Source organism: Desmodus rotundus, chromosome 9, assembly GCF_022682495.2.
Source record: "Desmodus rotundus isolate HL8 chromosome 9, HLdesRot8A.1, whole genome shotgun sequence".
In the NCBI taxonomy this organism is placed as follows: domain Eukaryota; kingdom Metazoa; phylum Chordata; class Mammalia; order Chiroptera; family Phyllostomidae; genus Desmodus; species Desmodus rotundus.
The window spans coordinates 55,553,020-55,574,097 of record NC_071395.1 but is presented as its reverse complement, the minus strand read 5'-3'; the positions used below and the strand labels follow the sequence as shown (position 1 = coordinate 55,574,097).

The 21,078-nt window shown below is 43.0% G+C and overlaps 1 pseudogene; it reads left to right on the top strand.

Moving 5' to 3' along the window:
• The first annotated feature begins 3,895 nt into the window (after positions 1–3,895).
• LOC112304995 (small ribosomal subunit protein mS35-like) lies at positions 3,896–8,623 on the top strand (annotated as a pseudogene).
• Positions 8,624–21,078: the final 12,455 nt, after the last annotated feature.

Here is a 21,078-nt window from a genome sequence, read left to right as displayed (position 1 = left end):
TCCTTTTCTCTTGCTGCTTTTAAGATTCTCTCCTTATCTTTAATCCTGGATAACTTAATTACATTGTGTCTTGGTGTGTTCCTGCTTGGGCCCAAATTCTTTGGGACTCTCTGGGCTTCCTGGACTCCCTGGAAGTCTATTTCCTTTGCCAGATTAGGGAAGTTTTCCTTGATTGTTTTTTCAAATACGTTTTCAATTTCTTGCTCTTCCTCTTTTCCTTCTGGCACCCCTATAATTAAGATGTTGGACCCTTTAAAGATGTCCTAGAGGTTCCTAAGCCTCTTCTTTTTTTTTCTGAATTCTTGTTTCTTCATTCTGTTCTGGTTGGATGTTTATTTCTTCATTTTGTTTCAAATCCTTGATTTGAGTCCCAGTTTCCTTCCCTTCGCTTTTGGTTCCCTATATATTTTCCTTTATTTCACTTTGTTAGCCTTCATTTCTTCCTTCATTTTTCGACTGAACTCAATCATTTCTGGGAGCATCCTGATTACCAGTGTTTTGAACTCTGCATCAGATAGGTTGGCTATCTCCTCGTCACTTAGTTCTTGTTCTGGAGTTTTGATCTGTTCTTTCATTTGGGCCATATTTCTTTGTCTTGGCACACCTGTTATGTTGTAAGAGGCAGAGACTTAGGTATTCACCAGGGCAGGGCAACCCTCCTTATTGTGTTGTAGCACTGTCTGTGGGGGAGGGGTCAGAGATGGAACAATGCCACATGCTGGCTCTGCTCTAGCCCCACTTTCTGTCACTTCCCTCACTTCCTACAAGCGGATTGTGGCTTTTCAGATGCTGATTCACAGATGGGTGAGTTTGTGTACATTCTAGGACCCTGTGGGCCTCTCCCACAGACTCTCCTGTGAGGCTGAGAGTTTTTCCCACTGCCACAACTCCTGCAGATCTTTACATCCAGAGGTTGGAGTCTAGTTTCCCACTCTGGAACTCTGGGTTCCACAGTCTGTCTCCCTTCCCAATGGTTCTTCCCAGCTTATCGGCCCACAAATGTGAGACCAACTGGTCCACCAGCCACCTTCTGGGCTGTGCATCCTCTCCACCTCAGCTGCCTGTCTTCACCCCTCCTACCAGTCTGGATGAATGTTTCTTTAACTCCTTGGTTGTCAGACTTCCATCAAGTTTGAATATCTGGAAGTTCTGGTTGTACTTTGTTTTTGAATTTGTTGTTGTCCTTCTTTTGGTTGTGCAAGGAAGTGAAGCATTGCTATGTCTCCATCATGGCCGGAACTCCTGGGCTGCTTTCTCCAAATTCTTGGCGTATTAGTACATGAGCAGATCCCTGCATCTTTTTTGAATTCTCACCTGAGGATATGTTTATTAATTTTAGAAAGAGAGGAAGGGAGAGAGAGAGAGTAAGAAAGAAATATCGATGTGAGAGAAAAACAGCTATCAGTCGCCTCCCCTATGTGCACCAACCTGGGATCGAACCCGCAACCTAGATATGTGCACTGACCGGGCATTGAACCCACAGCTTTTGGTGTATGGGACAACACTCCAACTAAGTGAGCCATCCAGCCAGAGCTAGAGATGCATCTTATTGGTCATGTCCCACAGTAAGATTGTGTCTGATTGGTTAATCCTTGGTACCAGAAACCCTTACATACACCTGTATAGGCACCAGTTTGTTTGTTTAAATCACTTGGAGCTGAAAGGATAGGTAATTACTATTATTACTTTTTAGTAAATCAATCAAAATTATACCCTTTTTGTCAGATCAGCCAAAAAATATGCTTTTTTGGATGTGCTGCAGAATTTTGGTACTTAGTTTATGTGCACCACAAGATGAAAAAGGTTGAAAATTGCTGGCATAAACTTAGGTGAATTATTTAAAATTTTCATCTTTCAGTTTTCTACTCTATAAAATACTTCATTTTCTTATTTATTGTGATTGTTATGATAGTTGTGATTGTTAAATGGGAAAACACATACAAAGTGCTTAGAACAGAGACTAGCACTAAATAAATGTGAATCCTTGATCCTAAAAGGCGTTGAGAAGTCAGATGTTTGATTTGAAGTTGCCTTCTCCAGAAGCCCTTTATTAGCCAAGATGCTGCTTTGATTAGTCCCATAGTGACAAAAATCCCCACCTCAGAAACTGACACAAATAATAAAAGTAAATAATAAAAAGTACATGAGTAAGGCTATTGGGACATATGGCATTCTTAAATCAAACAGATAAAAAGCCAACTATTTTTCAGGGAGCTTTACTTACAAATTAACAACCAGTCCAGACTAAAAGGGACTCTAACCATTCAAGACAGAAATGACTCTTAGGCCTGGTTGGAGCCCTGTGCCTGCCCGCCCCAAACCACCTGGTCCTGGGCTTCAGGCACTCTCCTTTCCTTCTTCCTCAGAGAAGTGGCCCCAGCAATGGTTCACACCACCCGCATGCTCATAAAACCCCAACCCCTGCCCCGATACTTCAGCTTTTTTCTCATATATGTTTTTATTGAGCAGTAATTCACATATTATAAAATTCATCCATTTAAGGTGCACAATTGGATGGGTTTTAGGTACATTCACAAAGTTGTGGAACTATCACCACTGATTCCAGAATATTTTAATCTCCCCATAAAGAAACTCTGTACCCATGAGCATCATCCCCATCTTCCCCTCCCCAATCCCAGAAGGAGGGGTACTATTCTCTGTTTCTATTTGCCTGTCCTGGAGATTTCATGTGAATAGAACTCTCCAGTAGCTGGCCATTGTGTCTGGCTTTTTCATGGAGCATGATGTTCTCAGTGTTCATCCATGCTGTGGCACATCATCAGAACCTTATTCTTTCTGTGTCTGAACAATATTCCATTGTATGGGCATACCACATTTTGCTTATCCATTCATCAGTTGATGAGCAATGGAGCTGTTTCCACTTTGGGATTGGTATGAATGAATGATGTTCATTTGCATACAAGTTTTTCTGTGGATATATGTTTTCAATTTACCTAGCAGTGAAATTTCCCTATCACATGGTACCTTTATGTTTAAGCTTTTGAGGGGTATTGTTTGCTTAGTAATCACACCATTTTACACTCCTACCAGCAGTGGGCTCCAGTTTCTTCACATCCTGGCCAAGACTTGGCATTGTCCTTTTGTTCATAGCCATCCTATGAGTGTGAAGTGATGTCTCACTGTGGTTTGATGTGTATTTCCCTAATAACTCACGACATCAGGCATTTTTTCATGTGCCTCTGACCATTTGTGTGTCTCCTTTGGGGAAATGAGTCTTGCTGTGGTCCCTGGAACTGTCACCACCAATGCTACTGTTGCTACAGTACACTGCTGGTGGCCCCCTGCTGCTGCTGCTTCCTGAGCCAGAGCCATAGCAAGAGATTGCTCAGTCTCAGGCCTCCTGCTTCCCCACCAGCGCCTGCTTCCAGGCCTCTTTGCAAAGCAGCTGGCAAGGTAGTCTGGGAGATGCAGGTTGGGGACTTCTAGCCCCCAGCATGACAGAGGAGCAACATAGGGCAGTGGCGATGCTGAGCACCAGCAGACAGCCTCTGACATGCACATTGTGGTCTTCCTGTTCTAATAGTCTGGAGGACTAGGGAAGACATTGCTGTGAATGGGCGCCCTGGGGAGAACTGTGGACAAAGGAGGGCATGGCACGGCATTGCCTCTGCTCCCCCCAAGTCCCACAGACGGACCTGAGAGCAAAGTCAGAAGTAGCTGCAGAAGCTGTTTTCTTAAAACTCTTCATGAACAGAGAGCAGGGAGGCCCAGGGACAGAGCACAGCAAACCTGCAAGCATTGGGAGTGCTGGACTGTGTGCCCATGCTTAAACTCCTGGAAACATGGAAGGTCACATGGGCAACTTGCTTTTGCCGCAAAGCTGCAGGTCCCAAGAGTCAGCATCTTGCCCTGAAGGGACTCAAGCTGTCCGGCCATGAATGTCAGAGCAAGCCGGAGCCACCTGATCACCAGAGCATGCAGGGGGGTCAATGAAGAGACTGGTGGGTGTGAGCAGACAAAGGCAGAAATAGAGATGCGTGATCACAGGGGCAGGAGGGGGCCAGTCCACGGGAAACCCAGGATGTTTTATCTCCTCCTTCAAATGCTTATGAGAGCCAGAGCTCTACACCCCAACTCCTTGCAGTGGGGGTTCCCAAGAGTCCCAAGCTGTTGGCCTAGAGTGGGTACTCATGAATTCTCCTCCCTTCTGTTGGGAACTGCCCTGCCTGGTGTCAGAGACTGTAACCCCCCATGGCTAAGGCTGAGTGAGAGACCTTGAGACCCTAAGCCACTAAGGAGACAAAGTTTATCTCCCTGGCAGGAGCACTACCTCTGCCCACTTTACTTCACCCTGCCTGGCCCCCAGTGCATGATCGGTTAGCCAATGACGGGTAAGATTCCTCAAGGGAGGGACGACCTAAGACAGGCATGGTCACAAGGGGGCCCTCAGGGTAGGACTTGGGGGCTATGGAGAAAGGGGGTGATGGACCCTAGCCCCTCAGCTTTGACATAGCCTGAGCCCTCATTCTGTCTGCAAGAAGTCTCCTAATGTCTTGGCTGCCTTACTTGCCCTGCTCGACCTAAGCCTGAAACAATGCCAGAGGTGGGTTCGGCCCTATGGTGGAAAGGGCGGGTTCCCCAGGGTGATCAGGCCTAAGAAAGAATGCATAAAATCCTGTGAAACCTGCTTTGCTAATACCCTTGATTTAAATGATAATAGTCCAAGCATGAAATGAGTTGATTTCCCCAAAGTTTTATGGTCCTTTAGCTATCTGACCCTAACTCAAAATAAGCCCTCACAGTTCTTTGAATGTTATCTATTTGATTATTACTGCCTGACAATGATTGATGAGCTTTCCATATACGCCCTGTATTCCTATGCAAATTAAGCCAATAAAAGCCTGTCAAGGCAAGGATCAGGGGCACTCTCCTCTTGAGAGAGTGGCCATGCTATCCCATTTCCTCCACAGGATTTGGTAGTCCATGTGAATTTGTCTCATCTCAGCCACAAAACCATGGACACTGCTTGCCAGTGACAGTGTCACTCTTCCCCATGATGCTCCTTCCCTCCACTTCATGCAGACCGAGACCACAGCCCTGAGGGAGAGTCTGCCCCGCCCATGCCTGGGCACTTGCCATTCTTACATCTGTTTGCTGACTGCTGCCCCAGCTCCCAGAGAGAGAATTCCTGGGATGACCTGACCCGTGTCCCTCTAAGTACAGGAAATACATGCAATGCAGACATGAGTGGTGCCTGCTTACCGCCTAGATCCTCCACTGGGGGGGGGGCTGGCTAAGCCATCCCCAGCTGCAGGATGCTGGAGACAGCAACAGGGCACAGGGCTCATGAGTTTCCTATGGCCCAGTGGACGCTGCAGGAGGTGGCCAGACCAAGGCTGTCTTGCAGGTTCCCAGCCTAGGAGGGGACAGCTGGCATGAGAACATGCAGACCCAGAGACTGTAGGGTGCCCTCCCAAAGAAAGGGTCTGGAGGAGGGCCAGGTGCCAGCCAGGCAATGTATTCCTCATGCCAGCTCACAGTCACTACAGAAGCCACACCTGAGTCCCACAGAAGAGCCAGAATGTGCATGCCTGCCCAGAGAAAGCCTGCCACTATTGTAAGCCAGTGTTAGCCAAGATCAAACTAGAGCAATTCAATTTGAAAATAGCTTTAGATCCTCTTTTCTAACTTCTCTTCTCTCTGTCCCTCACTTCATGGTCCTGAAAACAACAGAGACAAAAAGAAGTGGAGGCAGGAAAAGGAGAAATAGAGAAGAAAGGGGGTATGCCTCTTCCTCTAGTATGGGTCCTTTTATGGGTTTAATTATATCCCCCAAAACTCACATGTTGAAATTCTAACCCTTAAGACCTTAGAATGAGATTCTTGGAAATAGAACCTTTTAAAGATATCATTCAGGTAGAATGAGGTCATTAGGGCGGGGCTCAATCCAATCTGACAGGTATCCTGTAAGAAGAGGAGATGAGGACATAGAGTGAAGGCCATGTGAGGGCACAGGGAGAAGATGGCCGTCCACAAGGCAAGGAAGGCCTCAGGAAGCACCAGAACCTCTTGATCTCAGACTCTCAGCCTCCCGAATTTGAGAAAATACATGTCTGTTGCTTCAGCTGCCCAGTGTGCAGTACTTGGTATGACAGCCCAAGCCAACTCATTCAGTCCTCAAGCTGCAGGTCAGCATGGAAGAAAGAGGGAGGGTGGAGCTGAAGCAAGTATAGGACATGGGGCTGGCCATTCTCATCGTGACTATAGGTTGTAACTTTTAAAATGAGACTAGTTCTTATTACTGAAAGCAACCTGAATGCTACAGTTCTGCAAGAGATACTGTCAAAGAGTGGGAAGCCAATCACAGAGCACCTTTGGAGGAGAGGCTGTCTCCTGTTGGGACCCCACATATTCAGCCTGTTCAGTGAACCCACTGCACCCAGAACAGTCCAGTATCTTTCTGTCCTGAGTCTTTCTTCTCTAATTCTGTCTTTTCAGAAATCGCTCCACTCAATTTTTCTGATTCCCAAAGTTATTTAAAAGAGAAAGAAGTCTTTAAAAGATCACAACTTTAGAGAGCAGAATGTTTTTACATCATCACTGAATTTTTAGTGTTCACTCATCTTAGGAAAAATAGGACTTCACATCTCAGGACAAGTTTCCCAGAGCAGCACACTCTCCCTCACTCACTTAAAGCCCCAGTTTGTTGAGCCGCGGGTTCAGTTTGAACAGCCGTTTCAGGGACCAGTCACCTGTGTCCCTGAAGGGACACAGCCCACTCTCAGCCATGGAAACAGCAGCGCTGGCTCCACGGAGGGCGGTCCTAGGAAGAATCACGCCCCAGCCAAAGTAGTTAAGCTCTTCTTTGATGAGTAACTGATTCTGGTTAACTTTTTAGAGGGGAGAGGAAATCTTATTGGGAAACTCTGAATAACTCTAGAACCAAAATAAAAATTAAGGAGCCAAAGCACAGGGAAGATGCACCCCAGGAGCACAGGCAGCAGCTTGAATGCCTGACAGTTTCTCTGTGTGTGGCGTTCCTGTGACTTGGCTCTGGGGACTTCTGACTCTGTGCTTCTCTGCTCCAGTACCTGCAATGTGTTATCACAATTGCCTTAACAACGAAGGCCAACACACGCTGCAACCTGGTTGAACCTCGAAGACATGACACTAAGTGCGATAAGCCAGTCACAAAAGGCCAAGCACTGGAGGATTCCACACACCTAACGTGAGATTACAGTGCGGCAATAGTAGCTTGTCATCTCCACATCTGTGGAGGTGGCTGCGCTCCCATGGGTTGGCCCTGAAGTGGGGGGGGGGGGCCTGGGCCCTGCAGTGCCTTCTCCTCGGCAACGGCGGTAGTGGTGCCCAGCACTGTCGCCCGGAGACAGAGTCCATGTACAACAGAAAGAACATCCAAATCTGAAAGGCCACCAAGAAAGGCACTACCTCCTAGGACAGAAAAAATGCTGTTGACCAGGACTGGCCTGGAGCTGACCCTGCTGCAGCAACATTTAAGTCCTCTGCTGTCGTTCCACCTCTTCCAAGGGGGTTATCCAGCCGATAGGGGGCACCCAAGGCAAAGGAGGGAAATCTAGAACTTTCGAAGAGACCTCATTTTCTGCACTTGACAAAGGGGAGTTGAGGGACTGAGTGAAAGAGGTATAAATTGGTAGTTACAGAATAGTCACAGGGATGTAAGTAATGCATAGAGAATATAGTCAATATTATTGCAATAACTAGGTATGGTGCCAGGTGGGGTACTGGAAATACCAGGGGAACACAGTGTAAAATATATGATTGTCTAACCACTGTGCTGTACACCCGAAAGTAATACAAAATAAAACTGAAAAAAAAAGCATGGTGGAGCCCTTAAAGATTCCTGCATGGGCCTTCGAAGCAAAGGGTCACAGGTTCAATTCCCAGTCAGAGCACATGCCTGGGTTTCAGGCCATGCTCCCAGTAGGGGACACATGAGAGGCAACTACACATTGATGTTTCTCTCCCTCTCTTTCTCCCTCCCTTCCCTTCTCTCTAAAACTAAATTTTAAAAAATCTTAAAAAAAAAAAAAGATTTCTGCATAGACTGGCCAGCTGTACTGGACAGTGATAAGAAATGGCAGAAGTATTTTCTAACTGAAACTGACACAGCTAATTTTGTTGTATCAAGACCAACTATTCTAAACCCCAAAGCATGAGTAGTTAGTCACCTTACAGGTTAAACTTTCCAGTTTGAGGTTAGATGATCATGCAAAGAAGAAAGTTATTAAATTTCTAGGAGAGTGATACTGCAAGACCACAGATGTGCTTACCATCAAAACAGATAGGCACCCTTTGAAGAGATAGAATTTTGATTGTAAAATGTATCTGCTAACAGTTTTATACCATGAGTCTTAGAAAACTGAGGAATGGGAGAAAAATAAGACTGAAGCAGACACGGAAGAGTATATATGGACAAATAGCTCCTCAAAAAAATATCCTGGAAATACTTCTACAGATTAAAGCTGCGGAGAAAAACCTGGAAGTAAATCAAGAAGAGCTCCTTGGTACTAAGGAGGCTGAAGATTACAGAGTCTGTTGTCAGTCCTAAGAACAAGGGGACAGTGAGAATGCCCTTTCTCAGTACAGAAAACCAGTGAAGACACTGTTAAATCTGACATGAATTATGCAGAAAAATATGCTTCATGTATTAATTTTATGACCTATATGTAATTGTTATCTAATCTGATATAAAGTTGAAAGTATCAAAAAAACATTCCTTTCATACTAATTATTCCTTTCATACTAATGCAGAATAGCAATGATTATGCACAAATTTTCTTATACTCTGGGACAATTAGACTGACTAGATCTCTGTGATTTCTTGGGGTTCTAAAATGTTTTGATTTTATTTCTACCATAACAACTTTAGAATTTAAATACATATAAAATATATATCATATATATAACTATTTTATCACCTGCTACTTTTGTTTCCCTACACATTAGCACCTATGGAATGCTTCTGAATTATAATATAGGTCATGTGGGAAGTGAGGCCCAGAACCGAGGCTCCCACTGTGGTTCAGTGTTTTGTTTGCATAACTGCTACCTACCCAGTGCCTTTTGCAGACTCCAAGCCTGACTAGAAACAGGTCCCTGGGAGTATTTTCTAACCTGAAAAGTTGATTCCATACCTCTATTTTGGAGTCACTTTATATTGGTTCAATTCTGTTTCGCATCTTACTTTCTGTTTGGGGGGCTCATTTCTCCAAACCCACACTCTCAGAGAAGTGGACATGAGATTGATTAATGGGTATTCATCTCTTGATTCCCCAGTCACAGCTGAGGAAAGAGATGAGGAATGAGGACCTCAGGTTTCAGTGGAGTGAATGGCGCAGTGAGAATTGCCCAAGGAAACAGTCCATTCCATGGAGCTGTAGGTTCAGCATTTGTAAGTGTATCTGCAGGTCATTTCTTACCACTTCCAAAGTGATCCACAAGTGGTTAATTTAAAATCAAAATAAAGGAACTATTGAGTTTTCAAAAAAATAATGAGTTAGTAATAGTGAGATGAACAGAGACAGAAACAGAATGGGATGAGGGGAGGAGGAGTGGGAGTTCATGCTTGATGAGGACAGAGTTCAGTTTGGGAAGATGGGGAAGCTCTGCAGATGGCTGGGGGGATGGTTACACAACCATGAATGTGCTCAATGCACTTAAAATGGTAAAAATAGCAAAAAGAAAAAAAAGGAAGAGAAAGAAAGAGTTAGAGGTGGCTGCTAGGAGGTTATGTAACAACCCTGATGCCAGCAGTTACTGTCACTGTGAAGACTGCAGGTTCATGTTTCACTGTTAAACACATGGAGCAGACCCTCAGAAACTGGGGACAGTAATTCATTTGGTCGTGCACAGGGGAGTTTTGGTGTTAGGTGATAAGTTGTGCACCTTGCCCTCCATCTCTGGGTGCTTGTCTCCAGGACTGTTTGTTTACAGCTTGGACTGTGTTGGGCCTCTCTCTCCTGGACAGTGGTCCCTCGCTCAGGTGGGATGTCCCATTCCTGTCAATCTCTCTCCATTTTCCCACTTTTTGGCAGAGTTAGGTTATCTGGTGCTGACTAGGAAGGTTTAACCACCACCGTTCCTTCTGTTGCTGATGAAGATACAGCCACCTTGGTACAGGGCCTTGTATGTGAAGCCATAGGCAATCAATCCTGTCTTTATCACCTGATAGAGGAAAAACCCCACGTCAGGTAACAGAGAGGGAGCCCATGTTTTCCTATCATTGGTATCAAGGGGCTCTGTTATTTTAAGGAGGCCTCTTCAATATGTCAAGCATTTAACACTCCTCCAGCCTCCAGCCTTTACATATAAAACAAATCACATTCCTTTAACTGCACACACATTCACAACCCAGTTATGGGTCTGGGTGCTGACAGTTTTAGGGGCAAGCCTTCTCAAACTTTCCAATGGCAGACAATTCTTATGTAATGTAAACTCTTCTGCAGTGCAGAAAAAAAAAAATGGGAACAACCCTAGTTAAAGAAAATATCACAGCCCCAAAGCCAAAGCCTGACGAAATCAGCATATACAAAATAAGTAGATCCATCTCAATTATAGTGTTCCAAAAATTCTAATAAAATTCTAACAAATTGTTAAAAAATATGTTGAAAAATAATATATATATGAATTTATTTGATATCACTTCAATAGATCAAAAAAGAAAAATCACATAATCATCTTAATAGGATTTGCTAAAATTTGTTATCTGTTCTTTATGCAGGGAAAGGGTCTTTTCTAAAATACAGTTTTAAAAATATTTTTCTAACATGATAAAGAATCTCTGTATGAATACAACAACCATATACTTGTTCTTTCTTAAAATATGTCTCAAACAATTATAGTTCTGAGAGACTTTAATAATAAATGTAAAAATAGTGCTGTGGTCAAATAAATCTAAGACACAATAAATTTACCAAGTTAAACAGACTTCTTTGTGTTTATATGTATCCAAACTGTCCAAATGTTCCATACCCATTTGACACTAAAAGACATTGTTTCCACAGAGCATCTCACCACACTAGTATTTTACAGGAATTCACTTTGGAAAGTATTGTAGTGACTGTCTCCACAATGATGTGGGAAACAAAATAAGAATGCTGCTGTCTCTGAACAGTTGTGGTTCAATGGGCTGGGCGTCATCCTGCAAAGCCAAAGTCGCCAGTTCAATTCTCAGTCAGGGCACATGCCTAGGTGGTGGGTTTGGTCCCTGGCCTAGGAGCGTTTGAGAGGCAACTAATCAATGTTTCTCTCTCACATTGATGTTTCTCTCCCTCTTTTTTTCCCTCCCTTCCCCTCTCTCTAAAAATAAATAAATAAAATATTTTTTAAAAATAAGAATGCTGTTATTTAACTTTGTTCTAAACTTTCAGATCAAACTCTTCTCGGCTAAATATTGGTATGAATCAAAATTAAAAAAGTAACAGGTAATCATTGTGGACATTAGATGTGACAGACTCTTTCAACCAATTTGACCTACTGACACCAAATATGCCATCCACCAACAGCAGAAAATATTCTTCTCAAGTGCACTTGGACCACATTGAGGGCCATAAAATTCTCAACATGTTTTAATTTATTTAACTCATACAAAATATGTTCTTAACTACATTAAATTAAGATATAAATCAACAGCAAAATATTCTCTGAACAACCCAAAGTAACACACTTAATCATTCATGGATACAAGAAGAAGCAAAGCAGTGAACAGAGTGAAATTTAGAGCACTAAATGCCTATTTAAGAAAAGAAGTATTTTAGGAAACCAGAAAAAGAGGAACAAATTGAACCCAAAGTAAATAGAAGAAAGAATATTATAAAGATCAGAGCAAATTATCAATTAAATAGAAAACAGTAAAACATTAGAGAAAATCAAGGAAACCAAAAGCTGATTCTTTAAGAAGATCAAGGAAATTGCTAAGCTTCTGATCCAAGATGGCAGTGGAGTAGGTGGAAGTCACACTCAGTTCCTCCCATGACCAAGCTGGAATTACAGCTGTTAACAATCATCCTGATTTTCTCTGACCACAAGGGACTGAAACTAGAAACAAACCCCAAAGGAAAAAACCCAAAACACTCAAAATCATGGAGACTGAATAGCATGCTATTAAACAATGAATGGGTCAAGAACGAGATTAGGGAAGAAATCAAAAACTTTCTGGAAACAAATGAAAATGAACTCACAACAACCCAAAACCTATGGAACGCAGCAAAGGCAGTCCTGAGAGGGAAGTTCATAGCAATACAGGCCTACCTTAAAAAGATAGAAACATTTCAAACAAACAACCTAACCCTATGCCTACAAGAGCTGGAGGAACAACAACAAAGACAACCCAGAGCAAGCAGAAGGAAGGAAATAACCAAGATCAGAGCAGAGTTAAATGACATAGAGACTAAAAGCACAATTCTAAGGATCAATGAATCCAGGAGCTGGTTCTTTGAAAAGATAAACAAAATCGACAAACCTTTAAGCAGGCTCATCAAGAAAAAAAGAGAGAGGATCCAAATAAACACAATTAGAAATGAAAGTGGAGAGATTACAGCTGATACCACAGAAATACAAAGGATTGTAAGAAATTACTAGGAAGAACTGTATGCCGAGAAATTTTAAAACTTAGGTGAAATGGACACATTTCTAGAAAATATAATCTTCCAAAACCGAATGAAGAAGAAGCAGAAAACCTGAACAGACCAATAACAGCAGATGAAATTGAAGCAGTCATCAAAAAACTCCCAACATACAAAAGCCCTGGACCAGATGGTTTCACAGGAGAATTCTACAAAGCAGTTAAGGAAGAGCTGACCCCTATCCTTCATAGACTATTCAAAAAAATCCAAACTGATGGAAGACTCCCAAACTCGTTTTATGAAGCCAGCATCATCCTAATCCCAAAACCAGATAAAGACACAACGAAGAAAGAAAACTTCAGGCCAATATCGCTGATGAACATAGACGCTAAAATTCTCAACAAAATATTGGCAAAACGCATCCAGCAATACATTAAAAAGATCATCCACCATGACCAAGTGGGATTAATTCCAGGGATGCAAGGATGGTACAATATTCACAAATCAATAAACATAATACATCACATCAACAAGAGCAAAGACAAAAATCACATGATCATATCAATAGATGAGGAAAAAGCATTTGATAAAATACAGCACACATTTCTGATAAAAAACACTCAGCAAAGTGGGAATAGAGGGAGCATTCCTCAACATAATAAAGGCCATATATGAGAGACCTACAGCCAACATCATACTCAATGGAAAAAAACTTAGAGCTTTCCCACCAAGATCAGGAACAAGACAAGGATGCCCTCTCTCACCACTCCTATTCAACATAGTATTGGAAGTCCTAGCCACAGCAATCAGACAAGAAAAAGCAATAAAAGGCATCCAAATTGGAAAGGAGGGAATGAAACTGTCACTGTTTGCAGATGACATGATAGTGTACATGGAAAATCCTATAGACTCCAGCAAAAAACTACTCGACCTAATAAATGAATTTGGCAAAACAGCTGGATGCAAAGTCAATACTCAGAAATCAAAGGCATTCCTGTACACCAACAACGAAACTGCAGAAACAAATCAGGAAAAAAATCCCATTTGATATAGCAACAAGAAAAATCAAGTACCTAGGAATCAACCTAACCAAGGAGGTAAAAGACCTGTACTCAGAAAACTACACAACACTGAAGAAAGAAATGAAGGAAGACACAAATGGAAGCATGTACCATGCTCATGGATTGGAAGAATTAACATCATCAAAATGGCCAAACTAGCCAAAGCAATTTATAGATTCAATGCAATCCCTATTAGAGTACCTATGACATATTTCACAGATATAGAACAAACATTTCAGAAATGTATATGGAACCACAAATGACCCCGAATAGCTGCAGCAATTTTGAGAAAGAAGAACAAAGCAGGAGGGATCACAATACCTGGTATCAAAGTGTATTACAAGGCCACTGTAATCAAAACAGCCTGGTACTGGCATAAAAACAGACACATAGACCAATGGAACAGAACAGAGAGCCCAGAAATAAACTCAAGTCTTTACGGTCAATTAATATTTGACAAAGGAGGCAGGAGCATAAAATGGAGCAAAAACAGCCTCTTCAACAGATGGTGTTGGGAGATCTGGACAGCTATGTGCAAAAAAATGAAACTCGATCACCAACTTATGCCACACATAAAAATAAACTCAAGATGGATAAAACACTTAAATATAAGTTGTAACACCATAAAAGTCCTCGAGGAAAACATTGGCAGGAAAATCTCAGATATTCCACGCAGCAACATCCTCACAGACATGTCCCCTAAAGCAAGGGACATAAAGGAAAGAATAAACAAATGGGACCTCATCAAAATAAAAAGCTTCTGCATGGCTAAAGAAAATAGCACCAAATTACAAAGAGAACCAACAGTATGGGAAAACATATTTGCCAATGATACCTCAGACAAGGGCCTGATCTCCAAAATATATAAAGAACTCACACAACTCCACTCCAGGAAGACAAACAACCCAATTAAAAAATGGGCAAAGGACTTGAACAGACACTTCTCCAAGGAAGACATACAGAGGGCCCAGAGATATATGAAAAGATGCTCAGCATCACTAGCCATCAGAGAGATGCAAATTAAAACCACAATGAGGTACCATCTCACACCAGTCAGAGTGGCCAGCATAAACAAATCCACAAACAAATGATGGAGAGAATGCGGAGAAAAGGGAACCCTAGTGCACTGTTGGTGGGAATGCAGACTGGTGAGGCCACTGTGGAAAACAGTATGGAATTTCCTCAGAAAACTAAAAATGGAACTGTCCTTTGACCCAGCAATTCTGCTGCTGGGATTATATCCTAAGAACCCTGAAACACCAATCCAAAAGAGCCTGTGCACCCCAATGTTCATAGCAGCACAATTTACAATAGCCAAGTACTGGAAGCAACCTAAGTGCCCATCAGCAAATGAGTGGATCCAAAAACTATGGTATATTTACACAATGGAATTCTATGCAGCAGAGAGAAAGAAGGAGCTTATACCCTTTGCAACAGCATGGATGAAACTGGAGAGCATTATGCTAAGTGAAATAAGCCAGGCAGTGAGGGACAAATACCATATGATCTCACCTTTAACTGGAACATAATCAACAAAACAAAAAAGCAAACAAAATACCACTAGAGACATTGAGGGGGGGAACTGTCAGCAGTGGCCAGGGGGGAGTGAGGTGGGGACAGTGGGAAGAGGGGATTGCAGGAACTATTATAAAGGACACATGGACAAAATCGGGGGGGATGGTGGGGGTAGGGGAGGGAGGTGGGTTCAGCCGGGGTGGGGGGAGGGAAGGGGAGAAAAGGCATACAACTGTAATTGAATAACAATAATTTTTTTTTTAAAGAAGAACCAGACAGAAATGAAGAATACAATAAGAGGAATAAACAGTAGTTTGGATGAAGCAGAGGATAGAATCTGCAATTTGGAAGACAGGTAGAAAAAAACACCCAATCAAAGCAGCAAAAACAAAAAATGATTTATATAAATGAGGATAGTTTAAGGGACATTTGGGATAACAAAAAGCAAACCAACAACTGTATCATAGGGGTACCTGAAGGAAAAGAGAGAGAGCAAGGGATTAAGAACCTATTTGAAGAAATAATGACTGAAAACTTGTCTAACCTGGTGAAGGAAATAGATGTACAAGTCCACGAAACACAGAGAGTCCCAAACTAGATGAACCCAAAGAAGCCCACACCAAGACATATCATAATTAAAATGGAAAGGCTAAAAACAAAGAGAAAATATTAAAAACAGCAAGAGATAGACAGTTAGTTCCTATAAGGGAGCTCCCATTAGACTGTCAGCTGATTTATCAACAGAAACTTTATAGGCCAGAAGAAATGTCATGAAATATTCAAAGTGATGAAAAGCAAGGACCTACAACCAGGCTAATTTACTCAGCAAGGCTATGATTTAACTGTGAAGGAGAAACAAAGAGCTTCCCAGACAAGAAAAAAAGCTAAAGGAATTTATACCCATGAAACCAGTATTACAAGAAATGTAAAGGACTTGTTTTAAGAAGGAAAAAAACAAAATACAATAGTTAAAAGAATAAAATGGCAATGAATAAATACCTATCAATAATCACTATAAATGTAAATGGCTTAAATGCTCCAATCAAAAGACATTGGTAGCTAATGGATAAGAAAACATGACCCATTTATATGCTATCTTAAAGAGACCAACCTTAGAACAAAATATACACACAGACTAAAAGTAAAGGGATGGAAAATGATATGAAAAACAAGCTAGAGTAACAATACTTATATCTAACAAAATAGACTTTTTAAAAGGCTATAATAAGAGAAAAAGGACACTACATAATGATAGAGAAATCCAACAAGAGGATATAAGCCTTGTAAACATTTATGCACCCAAAATAGGCACACCTAAATATACAAAGCAAATCTTGATGGATATAAAGGGAGAGGTCGACAGTAATATAGTCATAGTTGGGGATTTTAATACCCATTGACTGCAGTGGACAGATCTTTCAGACAGAAAATCAACAAGAAGATGGCAGCCTTAAGCAACACACTAGATCAAATGGATTTCACTGATATCTTCAGAGCATTTCACCCCAGAACAGAATATACATTATTTTCAAGTGTACATGGAACAGTTTTAGGATAGACCACATATTAGGACACAAAACATGTCTCAAGAAATTCAAAAAGACTGAAATCATATCAAACATCTTTTCTGACCATAATGCTATGAAACTAGAAATGAATCACAAGAAAAAAACTGAAAAACACCCAAAGACATGGAGGCTAACTAACATGTTACTAAACAATGAATGGGTTAACAATGATGTCACAGGTGTGAATAGGTAACCAGGTTCTTGGTGATTTCAAACAAAAAACTGGACAAATCACAAACTGAGTAAAACAAAGCAAGCAAGCTTTATTATGGACAGTACACTCCACAGAATATGGGAGTGGGCTGATCCCTTGAATAGAGAAAAGCCTCCTGTTGTCTGAGGGGTTATAGTTTTTTTTTTTTTTTTTTTAACTCAGGAGTTGCATTTATTTCAGTAAGCACCCACATCTCAACATTTAGCGGTCCTGAACAGAAAAGTGGAAAATTGTAGCAATTAGCCAGGAAATCAAGCCCACCAATTTCAGGGTTCTGCCATGCATACAGAGTTCTTTCTTAATCCCTGCTGAGGACCATGAGAAGCTACAGCATCAAAACCAAAGTATACATCGAATTCAAGGTTCTTTTTGTTCTAGTTGTCAGATTCCAAACTACACCCAAATGGATGGCAAAGGTGGCCAAATGAGAGCCCTGTTTAAAACTTCAATTTGCAAAAGCAATTATAGGAACAGAAAAAAATTCATTCAGAGGGATCGTGTGCGCTTACAAGTGTCTTCTGTGGCCTTCCTGAGCTTAAAAAAAAAAAAAAAAGCATCAGCTGATGGTGACCCCAGAGAGGGTGGAAGCTGAGGACCCAATATTCATCTCCTAGGCTGGTGGAGAGTAAACCAATGTGGTCCCAAAACTAAACAAGAGAGATCAGAGACTCTTTCCAACCTTACCTGATGGCTTCTGGCCAAAGCAAGGGAGTATCATGGAAAGTGTTGGGTGGTAACGATGAAGAAATGGATTTGAGGAAGAGTAAGTAAAAAGCAGCACCCCTCGATATAAAGGTGACGGGAGGGGGAAGAAGATAAGGGGAAAGCCCTGAATTCCTATCCAAGGGCCAATTTCAGAGGGAAACAGAGCGGGGGGGTACAATCTATGCTTCGGCCAAGGGTGGTGGTAGAGAGTGGGAAAGGATGATGGCTTGGAAGGGGGACATCATTTAAGACTTAAAAAAAGAAACCAGGGGTGCAGCCAAGCATCCTCGCACACCCAGCATTAGTCCCACAGGCTGTGATCTGAAACCTTCCCATCTACTCTAATAAGTGCTCAAAGCTGGAGGGCTATTGCAGGGAACTAGAGGAGAGGGCAGCAGGAGGGGTAGGGGAGAAGGCAGAGAACCCAGGCCATGTAGTCAGCAGCAAGGTGATTGTGTGATTGTCACAGCTGAGTTAGATGAGCCACACCGGTTATGATGGGAATCAACTTAAATATACTTTCTTGCCCTGGCTGGTGTAGCTCAGTGGATTGAGCATGAGCCTGCAACCAAAGGGCTGCCAGTTTGATTCCCAGGCAGGGCACACACCTGGGTTACAAGCCAGGTCCCCAGTACGGGGCACGTGAAAGGCTACCACACATTGATGTTTCTCTCTCTTTCTCCCTCCCTTCCCCTCTGTCTAAAAACAAATAAATAAAATCTTTAATAAAAAAAAAGAAGGCAATCTCATTAAAATAGCATCAAAAACACAAAATACTTGGGGTAAATCTGACAAAAATGGAAGACCTCGGTGCTCTGCCCTCAGAGAAGTGGAGCACAACTCTTGCCCTTGAGGTGGAAACTGCACAGTGACTTCCTTCCAGAGGGGACAAGATGAAAATGGGGGAAAAGTACAATTGTGCAGAGGAGAAACCAGAGAAATACAGGGATGCCGTATTGATAGTATGTACCCTTGATAGGAAGAGACAGATACGAGGTGATGAGAATGGCACTTGACCTCACTGGTCATCCTCCCAGACTCACAACCCCCTGCAATCATGAGAAAGGCATCCTGTCTGTCCCCATGGAGCGAGTCCTCATGATACCTGGCCAGTGCTCGTCAGAATCCTGGGGTTATCCAACACAAGGACCATCTGAGACACTGTCCATCCAGGAGGGGCCTGCAGAGCTGGAGGTATTGTCCTGGGTGGGATCTCAGTTCAGAAAAAGGACAATAGGTAAAAACTCAGGAAATAGGAGCAAAATGTGGGCTTCCATTGTTAACAATGTATTGATATTGGTTCACTCATCATGACATATGTACCATACTTATCTAAGACATGAATGACGGGTGTGGAGTGTAAGAAATCTCTCTACCATCTTCGCAGGACATCAACACGAAACAAAAACCGGCTGCCAGGAGACATGCAGAGCCAGATCCTCCTGTGTCGGTTGGCTTATGGATGACACAGCTGGTAAACTATTAGAAAGCTATTAGAAAACAGGCCGCCTGTAACAGGAAGATGGTCTTATTTAAGGAGGGGCAAAGGTGGGGGCGATCTGAGACTTTGGCCCCAGTAATCCACTTTTTTAGTGACTCTTGTTAAATCTATACACCCACTTTGTATTAATGTGTAAGCTAAGAGTCAACCGTCGTTCTCCTCATACACAGAACACGGCCAGAGCCCCTGGGTCTCTGGCTGGGTGTTTGTGTAGGAATGGGTTCTTCACTGACTTGGGTGTTGATTCTTTTTTCTGGGTGTTTCAAGGGTCAGACCCTTCCTCTCTCCCAGCTTGTACACTGCTGCCACCTAGCGGGAGACCTGTTTCGCTCAGTTTTTCACCATCATTGCAAATTCCTCAACAAATTCTGGGTCAACTGAGACTCATTCAGGAAGAAAAGGGCATGGCAATGGCACACAAGACCCCACATTGAACGGAAAGCAAGTGTTTAACGGTAACGAAGCCAAGGACAATTCATCTGAGTCTGGAATGGGTGGGTGCTGAGTGGCAGCGTGGGGCACGGAGAAGGTGAAGAGGAGAGGAGGAGCAGTAATAATTGCAGTGCAGTAACCTTGTGAAGTTGTAACATTTCAACAAGTAGCCTCCTATCAGATTTGCAAATGAGTCACTAAGCTCTGACAGAAAACTTCTTGGGCAATGAACAGCAGGACCAGAAAAATAGGACATTTTGTCAACTTGGTCCTGAAACAGTTTAAACCAAGAGTTCACATTAAGGATCCGATGGGTAGGTAGCCTTGGAAATGAACCAGCCCAAGATGCAGAGAGAATGGGTCTCTGGGTGACAGCTCGGCAGTAGCAGGTGTCTCCACTTTAAGCTTTGTTTTATTGTCATTTTTTTTCAGACTCATGAATTCTTTGTGGAGTCTTTCCCACTCCAATTAGCTACATCCTCTTGTTTGTGTGTCTTGTGGTTTACAGTTTTGGCACAAGCCTAATCACAGTTACTTGTTTATGAGTCTGCTTTCCACTGTAGACTGAGATCTCATTCGATCACTTTCTATTGTACCTGGGTTTGGTGCGGAATCCACCTCTTCACACACTGTCAGGCAGAGGGAGACACATGGAGGTGTGTCAGTACAGTCCCTGCAACATTGCCCTTTTCTCTCTGCCAAGTAAGCGCCCATGGAGGGAACTCGTGGTTGAGCACTGAAGACAACTGCATTGAAAGCTGAAGTCATGACCAAGAGATCTCTGAGACGCAGCAAGCGCTTTGGGAATCAAATTCACATTTTTCTTAAGATAAAAGTGGTGAGGGAGAACCAAGATGTCAGTGTAGGTAGCCACACTGCACCTCCTCGCACAACCAGAACTGACAAAAATCGAACGGCAAGGAAGTCCGACACCAAGTAGACAAAAAAGAAACATACATCCAGACTGGTAGGAGGGGCAGAGATGGGCACCGGGGTGGAGAGGACTCGCATGGCCGTGGTGGGACCGAGACTGGTGGAGTGTGGGACAAACGGGGCAGGCAGTCTGACCACTAGAGGACCCTGCGGCCCCACATTCATGCACAGATAAACCGAGACAGCCGGACTCAGAGTGGCAGAGAATGGGACAGGCAGAGCGGCAGGTAGTACCCCGCAGCCCCACACTCGCCCACAGATAAACCGGGGCGAACGGCGGGGAGTGAAGCAGACCGCGTAACCCAGGCCTCCAGCGTGGGGAAATAAAGCCTCAAACCTCTGATTGAATAAGCCCGTGGGGGTTGGGGCGGCAGCAGGAGAGACTCCCAGCCTCACAGGAGAGGTCGTTGGAGAGACCCACAGGGGCCTAGAGTGTGCACAAGCCCACCCACTCGGGAACCAGAACCAGAGGGGCCCAATTTGATTGTGGGTAGCAGAGGGAGTGATTGAAATCTGGTGGAAAGTGGAGCAAGCGCCATTGCTCCCTCTCGGCCCCTCCCCCACATACAGTGTCACAGTGCAG